Source organism: Adiantum capillus-veneris, chromosome 30, assembly GCF_014529385.1.
Source record: "Adiantum capillus-veneris isolate H3 chromosome 30, ASM1452938v2, whole genome shotgun sequence".
In the NCBI taxonomy this organism is placed as follows: Eukaryota; Viridiplantae; Streptophyta; class Polypodiopsida; order Polypodiales; family Pteridaceae; genus Adiantum; species Adiantum capillus-veneris.
The window spans coordinates 3,916,402-3,935,990 of NC_140960.1; positions in this window are offsets into that span (position 1 = coordinate 3,916,402).

Sequence of the window (19,589 nt, forward strand, 5' to 3'; positions counted from 1 at the left end):
TCTCTCTCTCTCTCTCTCTCTCTCTCTCTCTCTCTCTCTCTCTCTCCCCCAACAGAGGCTTGAGGAGGTGATGAGAGGATGGAACATCATTCTTCTGACAAAGACACATGAGAGTCCAGACGGAGTCTACCAAAGATTTAGGGCTTTCAGTGGGAGTCCTCACATCTAGAGAGCACCCACCAGCACACCACGCGAGGGTTAGGAAGGGTGGCTATACTCTTCAGAGAAGGACTTCATAGCAGGATATAGATTGTTGCATGATACCCACAGACCCGTTACCTCCGGATCCATTTTGATCTATCACAAGCCAGGACTATTTACATCGCCCTCTGCTACTTCACCCACTCAGGCTCTAGATTTGCTACCACAAAGACATCAGGGGAGAGGGAGGAGAGACCATCCCTATACACATGCTTGTCAAACAAGATTATGGAGTATTACATTGAAATGGTTAACAAAAGTTATGGATGACAAATCTTCAATATGATGCACCATTGGAAACTAAATGGGAAGCTTTCAAGAAAGTTATTTGTTCTTGTGCCAAAGAATGCTTTGCCAAAAATTATGTCCACGGTATCAACAAAGATAGATCACTCAAAAGGTGGTTTGATAAAGGATGTCAAGATGCTCGATATTCCTTGATAAAGCTATATGCAAGTATGGACAAAGACAATTATCAAAGTCATTACATACATACAAAGCATTGATTCAAAAGAAGAGAAGAAAGTGAAAAGTCAAGCATCAAATTTTTCAAGTCCAAGAAAAGGCATGTGCATGTGGAAGATTTTGGAGAAACCTGAAGGGCAAGCAGGTTGAGAGTTTTGGTAACTTGAGTCTTATGGATAATTACACACAATGTAGGTAACTATATGAGCAACCAAATGCTAGAAAGATGTCGTTTTATGGTTCACTCACATGTATGCCCTCTTTTTGTCACTATATGTGGATGTGTGTGGCGGGCTCAAAAAGTTGGCCACTTGCAAAGCGTGAGATCTTCAAGGTATCAATCTGGAAATGATTAAATGGATGGGAGATTTTACACATGAGTGGATGTATGATATGTTCAACCTTGCACGTCAACATGGTATGCCTTGTGATTGGAGCACTAAATAGGTCAAGCCTTTTCATAAAGGAGGGGATGTAAAGAATGTAAACAAATACCGGACTATAATGATTGGGTCTCTCATGGCCAAGTTGTTTGAGTGCATAATGGAGATAAAATTGAGTTATTGGGCAGAAGAGAATGACAAGCGTGCAAAACGACAAGCGGGTTTTTGCCGACCCCATAGCACCATTGATCATCTTGTCATTGTTTGTGTTCTCATGGAGGAACGTTGGTTGAAAGGCAAGCAATTGTATTGTTGCTTTGTGGAATTCAAGAAAGCCTTTGATATGATTTCACGCAACAATTTGTGGAAAAGGATGGAAGAACTCCAAGTGTCAAGTGAGTTTATGCTTGCAATTTCTTGAATCTATGAGAAGGTGATGTGTCCATTGTGCATGGGAAGAGGAATTTCAGAAAAAATTGCAAGCACTATCAGGGTTAAACAAGGATGTCCATTGTCATCGACTCTCTTTGGTCTATGCATCAATCAATTGGAACAAATGGTACTTGACTCTATGCAAGATGAAGCCATTGAAGAGGTCACTATTTGCAATGCGGTAATCATGCTTTTGTTATATGCAAATGATGTAGTGCTTCTAACACACACTTCAGAGGATGCACAAAAGCTTATGGTTGTCCTTGAGAACTTTTGCTTGCATAGTGGGTTGATTGTGAATGAATCCAAAACAAAGGTTATGCTTGTGAAAACCAACCATGAGGAGAAGCCATGCATTGTGTACAACAATGAGACACTTGAAGTTGTTGAGAGCTTTAAGTACCTTGGTCTTGAGGTTCCAACCAATCACAAGTGGCATGAATGTGCTATGCATCATTTGGAAGCCGGGAAGAGAGTATACTATGCATTTGAGAACATGTGTAATGTGGGAAAGAACAAGTGTGGGTTCTCAAAAAGTACCTTTTTGACACATTGGTGACAACGATTCCTTCCTTGGTAGCCTCCAATTTGTCATCGATGCTTGCCGTGAGAGCTTTGGTGACCTCCTCTTTGAGGACTTCCTTGGCTTCCGCTTTGATCTTTCCTTCTTCGGGGGTGAGGGTTACAATAGAAGCACGGAGGAGGTGGATTTTCTCCTTAAGCTCTTCCTTTTCTTTCTCTTTCTCTCTCTGCTCCTTCTCCTTCTTCCATGCTTCCTTCTCCTTGGTCAAGCCTTCAACCTCTTTCTTAAGCTTGTACAACCGATTAGTGAATCCATCAAGGGTATCCGCAATGTAGGACAACATCTTATCATCCAATTTGTTCATCTTCAGTGGCTTGGTCATCTCTTCCTTCGAGGCGTTCTTCAGCATGTCGGCACTTTGGTGGGGGGGGGGGGGGGGGGCTCAATGTGGTATGCTAATGAGGAGCGAGCGAGCGAGCGAGTGTGTGTGTGTGTGTGTGTGTGTGTGTGTGTGTGTGTGTGTGTGTGTGTGCACGTGCGCGTGCGCGTGCGTGCGTGTGTGTGTGTGTGTGTGTGTGTGAGAGAGAGAGAGAGAGAGAAATAGATGCCTAGAAGATCTTTCTAGAGACTGAACGTCCTATGAGAGAGAGAGAGAGCGTTGAACGTTGCCCCCACTTGCTGCAACTTGCTAAAACCCTAAATGTAGCCCTAATCACAGCCTGACCTACAGAAACACTAAAGTTGCCCCCTCTTGTTGCAGAAATCCCAATGAAACCTGTTGAAACCCTAAATGCAGCCCTAATTGTATCTTGACCTGAATGCAGCCTGTAAAAACCCTAATCGCTACCATCGCTTGTTGCAAAAACCCTAACCGATGCCCCCTCTTACTAGAGAGAGAGAGAGAGAGAGAGAGAGAGAGAGAGAGAGAGAGAGAGAGAGAGAGAGAGAGAGAGAGAGGGAGGGAGGGAGAGAGAGAGAGGGAGGGAGATAAGGGAGGAGAAGAAAGAGGGAGATGGAGAGAAGGGAAAAGAGGGAGGAGAAGAGAGAGTGTGAGAGAGAGATAGAGAGGGAGGTGAAGAGAAAGTAAGAGGCAGAGATAGATAGAGACTTCAAGAGTTATAGTTTCCTTTTTTTTGTGTTTCAATGGTCGCTTTTGAAGAGGTTTGAAATGGCTCTTACAAAGAAACGTGGTGTCGGAGCTTTTGTCGAGGTCATTTACGACAGAGAAGAAATCAGACAGGGACAAATTGAGAAGACGTGAAACGTAGCCCACCTACATGGAAGGAAGTTACCATCGGGTTGCTATTTCATCTCCATCATTGAAGTGTATGATGGAAAAGATGCTCCCCTTTTGCATGTTTCCCCAATGGACACAAAGACTAACACCTTAAAAAAGGTAGAGAACAACATCATCGCATGGCCAAAAGATGATTTGGTAAGAGATTTCAATCTTGGCTCTTAGTAATATTTTAAATTGGCACAAGAGCATTTGAGATTCAAAAATCGATCAAATGATTTGCAATGAATTTCAAGACAGCAAGAAAAGAAGATAAACAGTCAACGATGTCTTCAACATCTAATGTTTCAGTTCCCCCAAACACTCATGTCAACAACGTGGCCAGACCACCCACTGCACCTAAATTTGCACTCACAATGGTTGCAAAAGGCAAGGCAAAAGTGCATGAGGGTACCTTCAGTAAGGTTTTCACAGACACAGAGGATTCCAAAGATAAAATCTGCATGGAGAGATGGAAACATACATGTCGGTGAGAGCTACTACGGGTGACGACTTTCCAATAAATAAATACATTACTCTACATCAAGATATATTGTCAAAACATCTCAAGTATCTCAAGATATTTATTTTTTATTTGATTAGGTGGATATTTGTAGTAAAACATGATTTATGAAATTATACAAAACATGTACGAGGAGCGAGAAACTCCATTTGAGTTTGAGTTGAGCTAGTGATGGGACTCAACAAATGAGGTTGATATGCTCAATATTGTGATGCATATAAACAAGTAGGTCATGCTTTTTTTTGTTGATGCACTCTTTTCAGTTAAGGAAGTAAATTTGAGTTTGTCTATGATATCCAGGTAACTGCAAATTAAACGACATGGGTTACATGGCCACGTCATTCGTAGACATGTTGTGGATGGTGCACGCAATGGGACTAGCCTCTAAAGAAATTGTCATGGCTAAGCTCCCATGTGTTGTATACAATTCAACAAAGAGATCAGATAGCCACTATATCTTAGGTGTGTAACTGATGACTATCATATCAAAACTTAATCTTGGTTTGATAATCCGCTTCAGACTCATGACATAACAATTTGTGCTTTGCTATGATGCAACTTGAGAAAACTGCAAAGGTTGGAGGTACAGAATCGCATGTACACACAAAGAAAAATACTAAGTTATAGTGCTTGTTTTATTTCGTAAAGACTCTTTGAAAATGAGACGTGACTTTTAAAGACGTGTCGTTGCTTTCTTGTCTCTTCAATATCAGAGAAAAAGGTATTTGGGTTGACTTCCAAGTACATGATTGATTTCACAACAAGTCTTGAAACAGAGATTATGGATGTGTCGAACCTGCCAATAGTGACGTATACACTACAAGAGGTTGTGTGCACTTGTGACGTTTTTAGCGGACGAAAATACATTGGGTTTTATACTCCCCAGCGTCGCTAAGACCGTCCTCGCTAACAGCGTCGATATGGGAACATCGCTATGAGCGTCGCTATAAGCATCGCTATATGCGTTGCTATATAGCGATGCATATAGCGACGACCATAGCGACGCTTACAGGCTACCTATAGCGACGCTGCAGAGCCTTATATAGCAACACTTATAGCGACACCCGAAATTAAAAAAAATTTGGTGGCAGGGCATCCGTATTGAATGTTTCAATAATAGAGTAAACCTAAATGAATCCAAGATAAGCCCAGATTCACCTTTGAAAGAAAGTGCAAGCTTAGGTATAGACCCAAAGTAGTCACCCACAAGACAATATAACCATTAACTCCATCATCCATAGTATTGCTTGAGAATAAAGATACAAAATGACAAAAGTAAATTGATGAAAGTAAATCAATGACAATTGTACACATCATAGGCAAAATCACTTGATTGCTAAACTTTGCAAATGTAATAGTTACAACACCATTGTCATTATTGAGAAAATATACATGGTTTTCCAATAGTTACAAAAAGACGTATACACGTCATCTCATGATACATATGCTATGACAAAAGGAAATTAATGCTATCTAGCTACGGCTAGACTGACGTCGTCTAATCAGACGTCTCATCGCGTCCAAGCGGCGTATCTATCGGATTCTGCAAAAAAAAACAATAAGACAGCTTTTTGTAAGTATAAACATATAATTTACAAAACAATGCAACAAATAGAAAAGAGTAGACCCTAATACTAACCATGCCGCCATGGGAACTCAAAATGTCCATCAGGGCGTTTAAGCCCTTCCTGCCTACGTCCTCGCGCTCGTACGGTGTGGGGTCACGTCCTGTCTCATCGACCACTGTCAAAACATACAAAGAATCTATTATGTTAGAATTTAAAAACCCCTAAACCCTAATTTATCAAACCTAAAGAGCAATGCAAAAACACTTACAAAATTGGCCTCAAATGATGCCCACCCGCCGCTCCCAAGTGGTGTGAGATCCCTGCCTCTACTCGCGCTTTGGCTGCCACCTTTTGTTGCTTCCACTTGTCATGATTCTCGTGGGCTGCTTTCTTCGCATTCTCCCAATCTTCTTTGGCCAGCCAATCTGGTATGTTCCACCCATGCTTTATTGCTTTTTGCACTTCAGAATGCTTGTGCTTGCAGTATTCGCACATTCGAACCTTCGTCAGGTCTTCATTGAAGCGATCATCCCGTGTTGACACGGGAAACTCGTCATGCAGCATGCTGATGACTCTGTCTTTTAATTCACTTGGTACTTCACTCCAGGTGTTTAGTATGTAGTGTCTAAACAGCTGAGAGCAAAGACCGCGCATGCGCGAGATCACCTTCTTGACTTCATCATCCAAGGTAATGCCGTCGCTAAAGTCGACGTAGTAAGGAAGGCCCTCATGCCGGTGATGCGTGAACCTGGGTGTCCCACCAGGGGTCTCTAGCGGTGTATCGATGGGGGTACGGACGTCATGTGTCTCCACTCGAGTCTAGGCCCGAAGCGAGGAGTGTCGATTGGCGTGACTCTCGGAGGAGTAGGTAGTGGTGTGTAGCTAGGAACGGTCGTGAGCCGCGCAATCCTGGCGTAGATGGCGATGTCATGGCTGCTGTGGGGACGGGCAAAGAAGGGGAAGGCAAAGAGCCTCGTCGAACACGAGGTGGTGTCGAGGCATCGGCGGCGGCATCCCCACAACAACCGCCTCCGCCACCACTAGAGCGTCGGTGCCTAGACGAGTGTGAAGATCGTCTCGTCGACACCGAAGCTTTGGAGCACGTGGAATGCTCCAAAACAGAGGGAGACGCTAAAGGAGTAGGAAAGCGTGATGGTGCTCCAGAGCGATGACAATCCTCGTATCACTACCTCTGCTGGGGTGACAAAGAATAAAGAAACTCATCATCATCCATATCTGCATTAAACACACGAACATTTAATCTTAATATTGAATGAATGGAGAAGAAAACATGGACAAGTAGAGAGAGAGAGAGAGAGAGAGAGAGAGAGAGAGGACTCATAAAGGGGGAGGTATTCCTGTGTAGAGAGATTTCGTTGAAGTTCTTGTGAATTTGTAAAAGCGTCGCGCTCCGGGTGCAATGGAGACAAAAGTTGCAATCACAAAGGTGATCCGTCTCTGCTCATAGATGTTGCTCGCCCCACCACTAGATATAGTTGATCGGGTGAAACAGACGCTAAGAATCAGTAGTAGTGCTTCTTAGCATCTCTTTCACCCAATCAACTAGATCTAGCGGTGGGACGAGCAGCATCTATGAGCAGAGACAGATCACTTCCTTCGCGATTACAGCTTCAGTCTCCATCGCACTCGGAGCACAATGCTCGTCGTCCCTACTTGTGAGAACATACCTAGAGCATACGTACCTGGAGTGGACGCAATGACAATTAATAACAATGATGCAATGACGCATATAGACAGGAATGGACAAAAAGCCACGTGAATACAATCTATATTATAAAATGGAGCAAAATTGTTCAAATACAATATTTATGGCTTTAAGGGGTCTCTCTCTCTCATCCTCGCATAGCTCAGCATAGCTTCCTATAGAGCTCTCCATTTACACAGATGTCCTCCGTTTCATTTTGTAGATCCTCTGCATGCACCCCATAAAGAGTAGCAGCTTGATGCTCATCTGGCACCACCTCAACGGCTTCTGACTAAGCATCTTCTCTGATCTCCTCCATTGATGCCGCTGTGATTGGCACATGGTAGCCCTCATACATCCGTGCACTACGAGGGGCTACCTCTATGACGTACCACCAGTTTGATGTAGACTTTGTAGGATGAAATATCACCTGCCAGAGCCACATAACTTACATGAGAGCTTCCAAGCACATAAATTCTAAAATTGGATGTTAAATATTTACATACTTACTTGTTCACAATGCTCGGGTAGTATGAAAGTGTCTCTTAGGTCAGTTCATTTCTTAGTTGAATCCACCTCAAGGAAACCAGACTCTCCTCTACGCACAGTAGCCTAGCGACCCTCCATGATTATTTTGAACCATTGCACGTCAAACAAGTTGACAAAAAATCCTCTATAATCGATCCTCAAAATCTCTTGTGCGTGTCGAAGTAAGCGAGTTCCGCCACCACAAGATCTGCATCAGAGGACTGTCGTCGACTAGACTGTTCAAATTTTGCCATAATTCCACAATCTTGAGTAAAACGCTTTTTGTCGATCCGTTCCACCCTAAAATGTCGACCTTTACACCATGTTGTTGTGTATGACTTATACTACAACCAACAAAGATTATGAGTGGCCGTTCAAATATCTAGAAAGTCACTAGTCGTACATTGCAAACTTACCTTGGTCGCGCAACCCCGAGAGTACTCTCACTCCTCCTTAGTCACTTTTTCACCGCACTGTTGTGCACTTTTCAATTGGTTGTGCAACCATCTTAAGCTCATGAATGTTGGTAGGCTCTCCAAACCCGTCGGATAATGCATCGATGGTCGTCTTCCCCGTCTCCACTCGATTCGTGCCCTTTGTCACTCTTGCTTTGCATCCTCACATTGTGAAATCCATTTTTGCATCACTAGATCCTGAAGCATGCAAAATCGATTGATTTTAGCCTCTAGATCTTCCATCATCTTCTTCTCAACACCAAGATTGCACATGACAATCCCAGATATGCGCTCACCATCTATAGTTCACCATAGCGTGTCCCGGGGTTTATCAAATCCATCTAGCCACTCTCCAATGTAAACTAGGGACTCTGATACCAGCCAACCTTCTGCCATGCTACCCTCCGGACGTGCCTTCTGACGCACATATTTCTCGAGCGTTTTCATGAAATGTTCTAAAAAGAACATCCATCTGGAATGTATTGTGCCAGCTATTTCCACCTCATCAACTATGTGAACAAGAAGATACACCTGAATGGTTAGCATGGTAGTAGGAAAGTGTTCTCAAACATGCACACAACCTCCACAGCGTTTAGTTTGGCGAATGGTATGGAGTCTACATTGATCTCCTTTTGTGAGATCCATTGCACCAACTTCGCAAGTTTGTAGATTGTGTTGCGAACGTCAAGAGACAAACATCCCTCAATGACCACCGGTAAAATAAACTGCAAAACACATGTAGCAATGATATTAAAGTCCACACAGGAATTTGTTACACAATTCCCACTATGATATATTCCACTTCAAACATGCCTGACACATTTTATGCCAGTCGTGTGACTTCAAACCGGTAAGCTTTCCTTCTTAAGTAAAACACGTTCGGAGCGAATGCATTATGCCAATGGGGGTCCGCACAGATCGAATGGTCTCTTTTACTTTGTGTTCTTGGGCTCCTATGAAAATCCATGGTGCTTTAGGGAGTTTTATGGATCCATAGGATGCTATCTGTGGTCAATATTGCTCCATACGATCCACATTTCTAAGGTCAACCTTAGCACCCAAAGTATCTTTCTTACCGGTCAAATGGTCCCATAGCAGATTACCCACATTCTTGAATATGTGCTTTGGATCAAGCAAGTGATTGATCATGAGTCGGGGCCAATATGGTAACCCGTACCATAGAGAGAGTCTCTTCGTCGCTGGGGGCAAACCGTCATCACACATCTCCTTCTGCTCTAACCATGCTTGTGCAGACATCCTCGGTGGCTCTCTTCCCAAAAAGCCATTGCGAACGCATGATTCTCTGGAAGATACGTATTTGCGGGTCGCCGCGAGCGACAGACGTCCATAGCATAGCCTTCAAGCATCACATAAATATCAATACCAGGGAAGCGACTCGGATGAGGCATGGAAATTCACTAGGGTGTCAATCCTAATGAAGTGAACTCGAAGAGATGCAACTACTAACTCTACAAGCAAATCAAACGCACTAAAGCCAAGTAATCTGCCTATGTCCTTCTACACAACTCTACAGTCATCACGCTTGTTTACAGTGCAAATCATATCGGATTCGGACAAAACTTGAAGGGAAGCTACACGGAACTATCAGGAGCATATCCTATCACCCTCACAGCATTCTGGATGGGTACAAGGATCGCGATCGTTCGTCCCAAAGTATGCAAAAACAGTAAACGGATGATCCTAAAGGGTCGTTTTTTGGTCCCTAAAGCCTCTCCTAGGGTCAAAACAACATAAAATTACGCATATAACACTCAAAACAGTGATTTAAGGCCACAACGGTTGCGTTTGATACCTACACCGAATCTTGAATGCTTACACTTGAATGAAAGAGCAGAGTAAGAAGAACACAATGCAATAAACAAAACTGAATTTGGATTACCGTAGCCACAATAGCGATGATTACAAGTTGGAGCCAAGAGGTCGCTCCCTGTGCGTACAGCAATAGTCACTTATCTTCAAAAATAATCCCCCTTTCCCACTAACCTTAGTGTATTATATACCTAGGTCTTTCTAAAGTGGCCGGCGGCCAACTTCTCATGGACCTTTACATACATCATTGGAAAAATTACATCTTTGACTTAGACTTGACATAGACGATTTTCATTAGGCTTTTACATGGTTTGATGTATTAAACATCGGAAAAATAATGTGACTACATCAAAACTTTGGCCGGCTGACCCAACGGGCGCCTTGGCTAGGTGGGCACTTGTATGTTGTTATCACCTCCAAACACTCCCCCCTTCCTAGCTTGTGTCGTCCCTTGACCCCCCCATTTGTAGTATGGTCATGAGACTCCCCTCTTCCTTGATTGAGTTATATCTGGCATGTTTTGCTTGTTCAAATGGGGTGCCCATTTGCCTTTGATTGATGAACATGTGTTCTTTGTGATTTGGATGTTGTGGACAAGGCATTTGTGCATGTTGTTGCACATCCTACTTTACCTTTCCATTTGTGCAGTTGGTCGATGATACCTGCTTCTTTGGATACTTTGCCTCCTGGTGCAGTTGACTTTTTATTGGAGCTCGTATCTCAAAATGTTTGAGACTTTGACATGTGTGCACTGCCATCTCCAATTTGATTTTCTTTGCCACTTTGTCAATAGAGCTTTGTGGGTATCTTTGAAGATAAGAGCTGCTCTTGTCGAAGCGTAGTTGAGAACAATGTGGCCCCACTTTATCTCTTTGAAGATTGTGTAACAAATTCTTTATTGGTTTCATTTGATGGAAGGAATATAAACAATAGAATAGTGATGGGTGTTTCTAAATTAGGGTCTAGAACCTGAATGACCAAAGGGAAAAACCTAGTGGGAAAAAATGCCTTTGGTATACGCTCTTATTGGGGTTGAACACTTGGAAGTTGAGTACCTGTTCATGCAAGGTGAGTGCTTGAGAGAAATAAAGTAAGAGTGCGTAATGCAAGTGCCAATTATGGGACACTCTATATGCACACAAGAGTTCTTTCAAGAAAATCATGCGGTGTGAAAAATGAGTTGTTGGGTGCTTCAAGGAACAAATGTAGCACATGTGATATCCAAGGACATCTCAATAGCTTCCACATTTCCAAGAAGGGTTTTTGATGTTGAAGCTTCTCCACTCATTACTCACTATGCATAGTGCGTGAGTGTCTTTTGGACTCGCTTCTTCACTTTACCAAACTTAAAATACATAGACTTGGACTCTTATGCTCACCTATACCAGCATAAGCGACACAACATAAATATGATCAACTCCTCCACCTTGAGCAGTACCTAGAATAGCTAAGACTCTTAGACCACAGAGAATATTACTTGAAGATTTGGGACTAATGCCTTGCTCATTTAGTGGCTCAGCTGCCCGACTCTTGATTTTTATGCCATGTATTTTTAATGGCGACTTGGACTTACCTGTTCATGGCCTAAAACCCAATGCCATAAGTTCTTGAGATTAAGGCCTCTATCATTGCTTTGGTCTTTGGATGCCACCATCTTTTCAAGTAAGTTGGCATACTTTGACTTGTTAAGTATGGAGCCTGATTTACCCTTGTAATTTTCTATGGTAAAAGCGCACATTTGTAAGGCCCCCATTATGAGGAGAAGCCATCGTGCGTGAAGGAAAATCACTCACCGGAAACCAAAATTTTCACGGACAAGAATGAGGGACAACTTTAAAGGCCTCGGGGGCAGAGGCCCCTGAGACTTTTTTTTTCGCCGGAATATTCTTTTTCGCGGGAATATTATGGCCGGACGGCGGCCGGAAAGTGGTCGAAAAACAACCGGTCAGTTGGCTGGTGGCCGGTAGTCAATGGCCGATGGCCGGTGGTCGGAAGTCAATGGCCGGTGGCCGAATTCAAAAGCGGACTTGTCTTCTCAAGGGCGGCCACACATGGGCGGATTGGAGGGTCCGATTTGGACTTATTCGCACAAGGGCGGCTACACATGGCTGTCTCTCATAAGAGAGGGCAGCCCTTTTGGCCTATAAAAGGAGGCCATTTCTACACACATTTCATAGTGTGAAGTTGATGCAACAAGGTGAGTGTGAGGTGGTGAGAGTGAAGCAAGGCGGGAGCTCCATTAAGGGTATAATCCCTTTGTAAACTACTTCTTGTTTTGAAGTACTAAAGCCATTGAGTGGCTGCTTTCCCGTGGACGTAGCCCACATTGGGTGAACCACGTATATCGTGTGTACTCTCTCTCTCTCTCTCTCTCTCTCTCTCTCTCTCTCTCTCTCTCTCTCTCTCTCTCTCTCTCTCTCTCTCCTCTATAATCTCGTGTATATAAATCTGTCTCTCTCCATTAAGTAATCTACTCAATTATCTATTTAGCTACGTCTTATTTCCTAACATGACTCCTCTAGCTTCTTTTGTTGCATGGGATGTTCCGTAAGGAGGCCGCATTGTTGTACCTTTAATTTTTCTTCTTTGTGAGGAGCCTGAGTTTTAAACAGTGGTTTTGGGACCCACTTTGTTCTTGCTTCATGAGTTGCTCCCTTGACTTGATGGACACTAAGCTTTTGTATCCATACTTGGCTACTATTACCATTGTAAAAGCCTTGCTTTTGTAGTAGAAGATGAGGGATTCATTTTGAGGTTGTTTCTCCCTTGGTTGTGCTTAGTCTCCATTGGCTTTTTGTTGTTGTTGATTGTCTTTGTGTGGGGTCCTTTGCTACTTGGTTGGTATTAGTGACTCTAGGTTGAGCAACTACTTTGGGTAACCATATTTGGGTGTTACCTTCATAGAATCCTTGTGCTTCAAGTAGCTTGATGGGAACCATTCTATTCTTTGTCTTCATTTGGCCTTGTTGGGTAGCTTGATAAATCTCTGACTTTGGTACCCATATTTGTTGTATTGTTTGCTTCTTTGAAGCTCTTTTCTTTTGCTTCTTCTTTCTCTTAGTTGAGTTGGTTGTCTTGCGTTGAATGCTCGGCTTGTTCTTTGTGGGGTTTCTTTGTAAGGGTGAGAAGTTCCATGCCGTTACCTTGGGCTTTTTGGCCCAAACATCATTTGAGGCCACCCACCCTATCACCTTTTGTTGTTGAGATTGTTCTTGAGAGTGTATCCAAATTGGATCTTTGACTTTAATGTGTTCCTTGGATACCAACACCTGCTTGACATTTCTTTGCTTCTTTTGGATACTTTGCTGCGATGGAGATTTAGGTTGCAAAACCTTTTGTTTAGGGATCCATTGCATTGTTGAAGCTTTCGTTCTTGACGTAGAGGCTTTGCTTGAGCTTTGATGTGGGCTTGTCGAAGGTAAAACTGACTTGCAAGGATGATCTTCTTCAATGTTTAGTTTGGCATTAGCTTTTTCTGCTACAAATGGTTGTGTCTTTTTTGTTGATGTCTCTTGGACCGTCTTTGTTGTTGTTGATGATGCTTTTTGTTGTTGCCCGAATAAGATATTCTTCCAACTCTTTGTTAGGACTAGACTTTCTTTGATGTGATGTGAGTCAACTATGTTGAAGTTTTCTTTGAACTCCCCATGACTCAACTTGAGTATTGCCTCCGCTATGCCAAAACTTGGGATTGGTGTTTTGGCACTGGCGTATACTCTTTCCTCCACTTCTTTAATTGTCGGCTTTCCCATCATTATCCAAGTGCCATATGACATTATATTCTTAGTAGTATAAGGATCAATTGCGGCCGAACATGTAACCTTGAGCCCTATTTGTCCACATAAATTGAATTTGATCAATGTGGGATATTTTTCATCTTTGGCTTCTTCCTCATTCTTCCTTTGATCTTGAGTTTGTAGAACATCTGTTGTGGAGCTTTGCACATTTGATTATTCCTGTACTTTGAACTCTGCATCATTTGAAGTTAGTTTCTTTGGAGTAGATGTTGTTGACTCTTCAAGTATGTCAATGATGACATCTCCACATGGTTGTATTGCTCTCCTAGTTTGTGTTTGTGCAGCATCCTCCATGACATAGCTATTTGTCCCTCTATTTTCATTCTCACAAATCTCAGTAGCATTTCTCAACACTTTCAACATAAAACATGAAACTAGGTCGTACCCTTCTTCATCACAAAACTTGGTTGGAGTTAGCTCATTTACACACACATCCAAGGTTGCCAATATTTGAGTCCATCCAAATGGCTCAAATAATTGCTCTGGAAAAAGGGTTCCTGTATGTAAGCTTCATCGTCCATTGATCTTTCTAGGATGCAATCCTCCTTCACTGAGCTTCCACACTTCGAAGCACAACACATCCAAAGTTCTTGTTTGGTTTGTAGCCACGCAGGTATCTCTTTCCCATTGACTATAGTAGAGTCAATTTCTTCTAAAGGAGTTCTATTCACATCTCTATAGCTATGGTCTTTTATGCTTATTTTTGTGGTGATCTTTTTATGTCTCAAGTAGATATAGTCATAGCCCCAATCTTGAACCATCTTAAGTTGACGCATGAAAGGTCTTCCTAAAATGATATCAAAATTGTTCCCTTTTCCAAAATCTACTATTGCAAATGTATGTTCATATTCAATTCCACAAGAAGTCACAATAATTTTCTATAGGATACCTAGAGGTTTTTTCGTGTATCCATCTGCAAGTTGCAGCTTCATTCTAGTTTTCCTAAGCTCTGGTCTACCCCATTTTTCCCAAATGTCTTTTGTGGATATAGCTACTCCAGCCCCACTATCAAGTATAGCCAATGTTTTAACTCCTTTGTATTCCACAGGTAAGGTGGTGTTTCCTTCTTCTCCTTCGCAATATTCCCCACCTTGTTTATTGGCACAGGTTTATCGTTTGCACTTTCTTGTTGAGTTTTGTTTGATTTTTCATTTGAGGGTAGATCTTAAAGAGGTATCTTTAATCCCATATTCCCCAAATTGTTGCCTACTTCATCCCATACATGTGGTCTAATCTTAAGCAGCTCAGATAGAGTAATGGTGTACTGTATTGGAGCTGACATCAACTCTTGCATACTCTTTGTATCCATCATCTTGGATATGGCTTTCCTCTGAGATGGCACCACTCTAGTCTCTGAGTCTGCCTCATGTTCTCCTATGTATGAGGGTAAGGTCTTCAAGGACTCTGGTTTGCTTTCAATTGAAACTTCCGTCCCTGCATCTCCATTTAGAGATTGAATGTCTCCCTGATAGACTTCATGCCCTGTATTAACCTCAGTTATGGGTGCAGATTGGAAAGTTGCACTTCCATCTTTTGAACTTCTAATTGCTTCCCACAATTCATTTGGCCATGGTTCATCTATCTCTGGGATAGGTGCCATAAATTGTGATCTTGACTTTGCATCATTAGTGGTGTTGGCCACTACTTGATCATCTAGTGGAAAAGTTCTAGGTTGTTGGTTTCTTGTGTTGCAGTCTTTACTTGCACATCCTTTTGTGATTCTAGCTCAATGTTTCTTTGAGTTAATGTTTCAACAACCTTTGCCTTAGGCATTTCAAACCCAACACTTTTTGGTTTTGTTTCTGGAGGTGGAATTGGTGCTTCAGGCTCCATCATTCCCTGTGCAATTTTTACCAATTCCTTACACATTTTCAACCTCTCAGTCTCTACCTCAGCATGAGGATATTTCATCCCTCGTTGCTCTAGGGTTTGGTTGGGTTTCAATCTAGCCTCATATGCTTCCAGTACATCATCTAATGGCTCTAGGACTTTGTCTACCAACACAGATCCTCCGGAAGACGCCTTCCTTGGTTTCTTATCGCTCACCACCATTTTGTTTTCCCGTTCTTGTTTTAATTGCTCCTTTGTCTCTTGTAATTTTGTTTGTAGTGCAGTTTGATTTGTAATTGTTTTTGCTTTAATTTTGTCTCTTTTGGCTTTCCAGGATTTTCTCCCAGTCCTCACTGACACACTAGTTTTTTCCCCTTGTTTAGGTTGTTGATCTTTCTCCTCATTAGCTTGGTCCTCAGCATTTTCTTTTGCTTGGGCTCTAGTCACTACCTTCACATGTGTTTTGGGTTCTGCCTCTGATCCACTTGGAGAAGGTAACACTCCCACAACATTCATTGTTGTTTTCTCCTGTTTGTTTGGGTGTTTTGGACAATTAGGAACAATGTGTGTAATGGCACACTCCAAACAATATCCAATTATCTCTACACGAGAACAATTCTTGGCCCAATGATTACCTCCACACTTGTGGCATGGTCCATCTTGTTGAGTCACTGGTGGCACAATTGATGGTTGTTCTTGCTTAGCCAGAATGGTCTCTGGTCTACGCTCTTAATTGGCTATGAACATCAGAGTGTCCTCATTCAATGAATAGAGTTTTCTCATAGGTTCTTGCCCTAGCCTAGGTTGTGATACCTCAGCTCTTTGTAAAGCCCTTGATACAACCCTATTTTGAAATAATGGATGATTTGGTAATGGCATTTTTTTTTCTATTTGATGTCCAAATAGTATCCCCCTCGTGTATGTTTGATTATAGTAGCACTCACTCATCTCATGATTGGTTCATTTTTGCTCAATGGCACACCATTTTATTCATTGTGCTACTTGCGCTGCTAGCTCATCTAGGTTGGTCATTAATTGAGACATAACCACTTGCCTTGTTGGTTTCTAGATGCTAAAGGAGCATTATCCAGAGTGATCTTTGTATCACCAATTCCTAGCCATAGGCTTTACAATTGTCAACTAGGTATAACGCTTCTCTCGTGACTTGTTCAAAGGAAGTACATCCTTTCAAGTGCAAATCTTTCTTGAGAGTTTCATTTTTCAAACCCTCTATGAAGAGAATTGATCATCTTTCATCCTGTGGTAACTCGCGTTTCGGACATCTCTCTATATATTGTTTGAAGCGTAGCGATGCTTCCTTCACTCTCTCATCTTCTTTTTGCTTGAAGGCATAGATTTGGGACACTGTGTTATGCTTGATTCCCCTTTTAGAGAACTCCACAAAAAATTCTTGCAACAGTTGTTCAACATTTGAGAAGGCATTTTTGTCCAACGGTTGGAACCAATTCAATGCTATCCCTTCCAAGGTTAAGCCAAATCCCTCATACTGTGTATGAAAATAAAATACTTGTTCGGCTCTTAACACTTGTTTGAACAAGGATGCATGTACGTATGGATCCCTTAATCCATCATACTTCTTCTTGACACATTTGGCCAATTGATATGGTCTCATTGGTTCTGTTTCAACCATTATCTTAGCGTGTTGGGGTCTCTCACAAAGACATCCCTCGTTCCTTGTTCTCGTCTTGGAGCAAATCCTGGTGGAATCCCCTTTGAGACATGTTTTGGAAATGTTGATGGATTTGTAAGTCTAATTGGTGGTCTCTTGGTTCCACAAAATGAGGTAGGAGCTACACTCCCGTGAATAGCTATTTTGGATGTTTGAGGTCCATTTGATTCCATAGTTTGAATGGTAGCTTCTTACAAATCAGTCTCAAAAAACCCTGGTATGCTTACACTCTGTTGAAAGTAGTAAGCAGAGATTGGAGTACCCATGTATATATATCTTTCTAGCTCAATTGGGCTGATAAGTTTGTACTCTCGTCCATACTTAGCTACCATTAGAACTTGCACTCCCTGGTCATCTGTGTATGTGAAGGCACAGAGATTCTTGTAGTCTGTCAACTCTTCAATGATGTAATTTAAACATCTATAGAATTTGTTTTGATCCCCAATAGGTAACCTATAAAGGCCATCATAAGTGTAATCCGTTAGAACTCTCGTGGCTTCATTGGTTTTGATGAACCTCACGTTGCGTTTGTTGATTAGAGGATGCTTCTCCTCTAAGTCTCCAGCAATTTCCACTTTTGCTCTTCAAAACTCCCACATTTTAGTTGATTGGTTTGGCTTCCAGTGAGCTACATGATCACTTGACAAATATCCATGAGCCATGCCTTGAGGTTTGGCTTGATATGATTGATAAGCCTCATGGTCTTGTCTCAATCCTCTTGTTATAGGTGTTGCAGTATTTCTGGTTGTTTGTGTAGGTGGCATAGCTCTGAGTTGAGTGGTAAACCCTAATGATGGATGAGTTGTCATGTTTAAGCGTCACTCAATACTCTCAAGATGGTCCTTTGTAAGAACACCTTGTCTTAGTGCACACAATCCCTTTTTGCCCCTGGTCAAGTCTCTAAAAAGTCAGGCTTTGGTGCCCCACTGACCTTTGGATACTGGTTTTGGGTACCCTAAAAGTTTGTAAATGGGAATCCTAGGGTAGCTTCCTTATCTCACAAGCTTTCTTCCTAGCTATAGGAGACTCAGTTTGGAGTTGTGTGTCAAAAGTTAGAGCAGTTTTGGTAAACTGCACTTGAAACAACACTCAAACAGTTTCAGGATCGGGACACAAAGAGATTTTGTACTTGTATCTTGGCTTCCAGAGGGTATTTTTCACTCAAACTTGAGATTTGGGATGTATTCAAGTAGATCTACAAACTTATGAAGTCAAATACCCTCACTATGTAGAGCTACACCGATCGCTATCGTTGACCCCATGTCACAGATTTGGAAGATTTTTGCACAGTAGCTAGCCCTTGATGTCTTGATACCAAGTGTCTTTGTATTTTTTAATTTGGAGATGTTTTGAAAACCCAAATCCCAGGTGGTTTTGCGGTTATTGGCCTGATTGTGTAACTGGGACTTTTGACCACTTTCTTTTGCTTTTTTGACCTTGCTCCTTCTGGAAAATATGTTGCACTAGATGTTAGCTACCTACTCACCAAGTCTCAACTCAAAATGTCACTGGGGTACACCGATCGCGATCGTAGTTCTAGCTCCTTTTCAAGTGAAACTTGTGGATATGGTAGACAATGATGTGTACAGTCTACTCCTCAAATATTTTTGAATTTGGACAAGAAAAAGTCAAGTTTTTACCAGATCTTGGTCTGCTGTAGTGGTTTTCTGACTGTCTGCTGTTTTTGGCTATTTTGGTGACTTTTTTTGAATTTTGACATCTTCTAGTATCTTATATAACCTAGGTGTATGTGTGGGTCAAATCTGGATCAGATCTGGGACTGAGGTACACCGATCACGATCCTAGTTTGGAGCCCAAATTGGATGAAACTTCACCAGCTTGTTCACTAGGCTATTTTAAGACTACCTGCCATACACTTTTGTATTTGGACTCAAAAAAAGTCAAGAATTTACAGTTTCTTGGTCTGAAGTGCCTGATTTTCTAATTTTATCAGGTTTGATTGATTTTGATGTTTGATTTGGGATTTGAGAGATACCTAAGCTTGTCCTATGCACAGGCTATCCCTCTGCATGGTTTCTTCCCAGTTTTGATGTGTTTTGGTCTACTGAAAGTCAATTTCTATGCCAGTTTAGCAGTTTTTGACTTGGATCTATATTCAGTGGTTTTGACCAGTTTTTGTGGTTTTTGTCCGTAGGTCCTTTAGACTTTTATGTTTGTATACCCTTGATGAGTCTACTCATCAAATCTGGTACAAATCTGAGGTCAACCAAATTTGGCATGCTTGTCTTTTTGCATTTGGATCACCAAAAGTCAAGATTTTACAGTTTCTGGGTCTGTCAGGCTAGTTTTACCCAAGTGGCATGATTTCCTTGATTTTGATGTTTTTGGGTGTGGTTTCTTTAGACAAACTTGTTTAGAATCT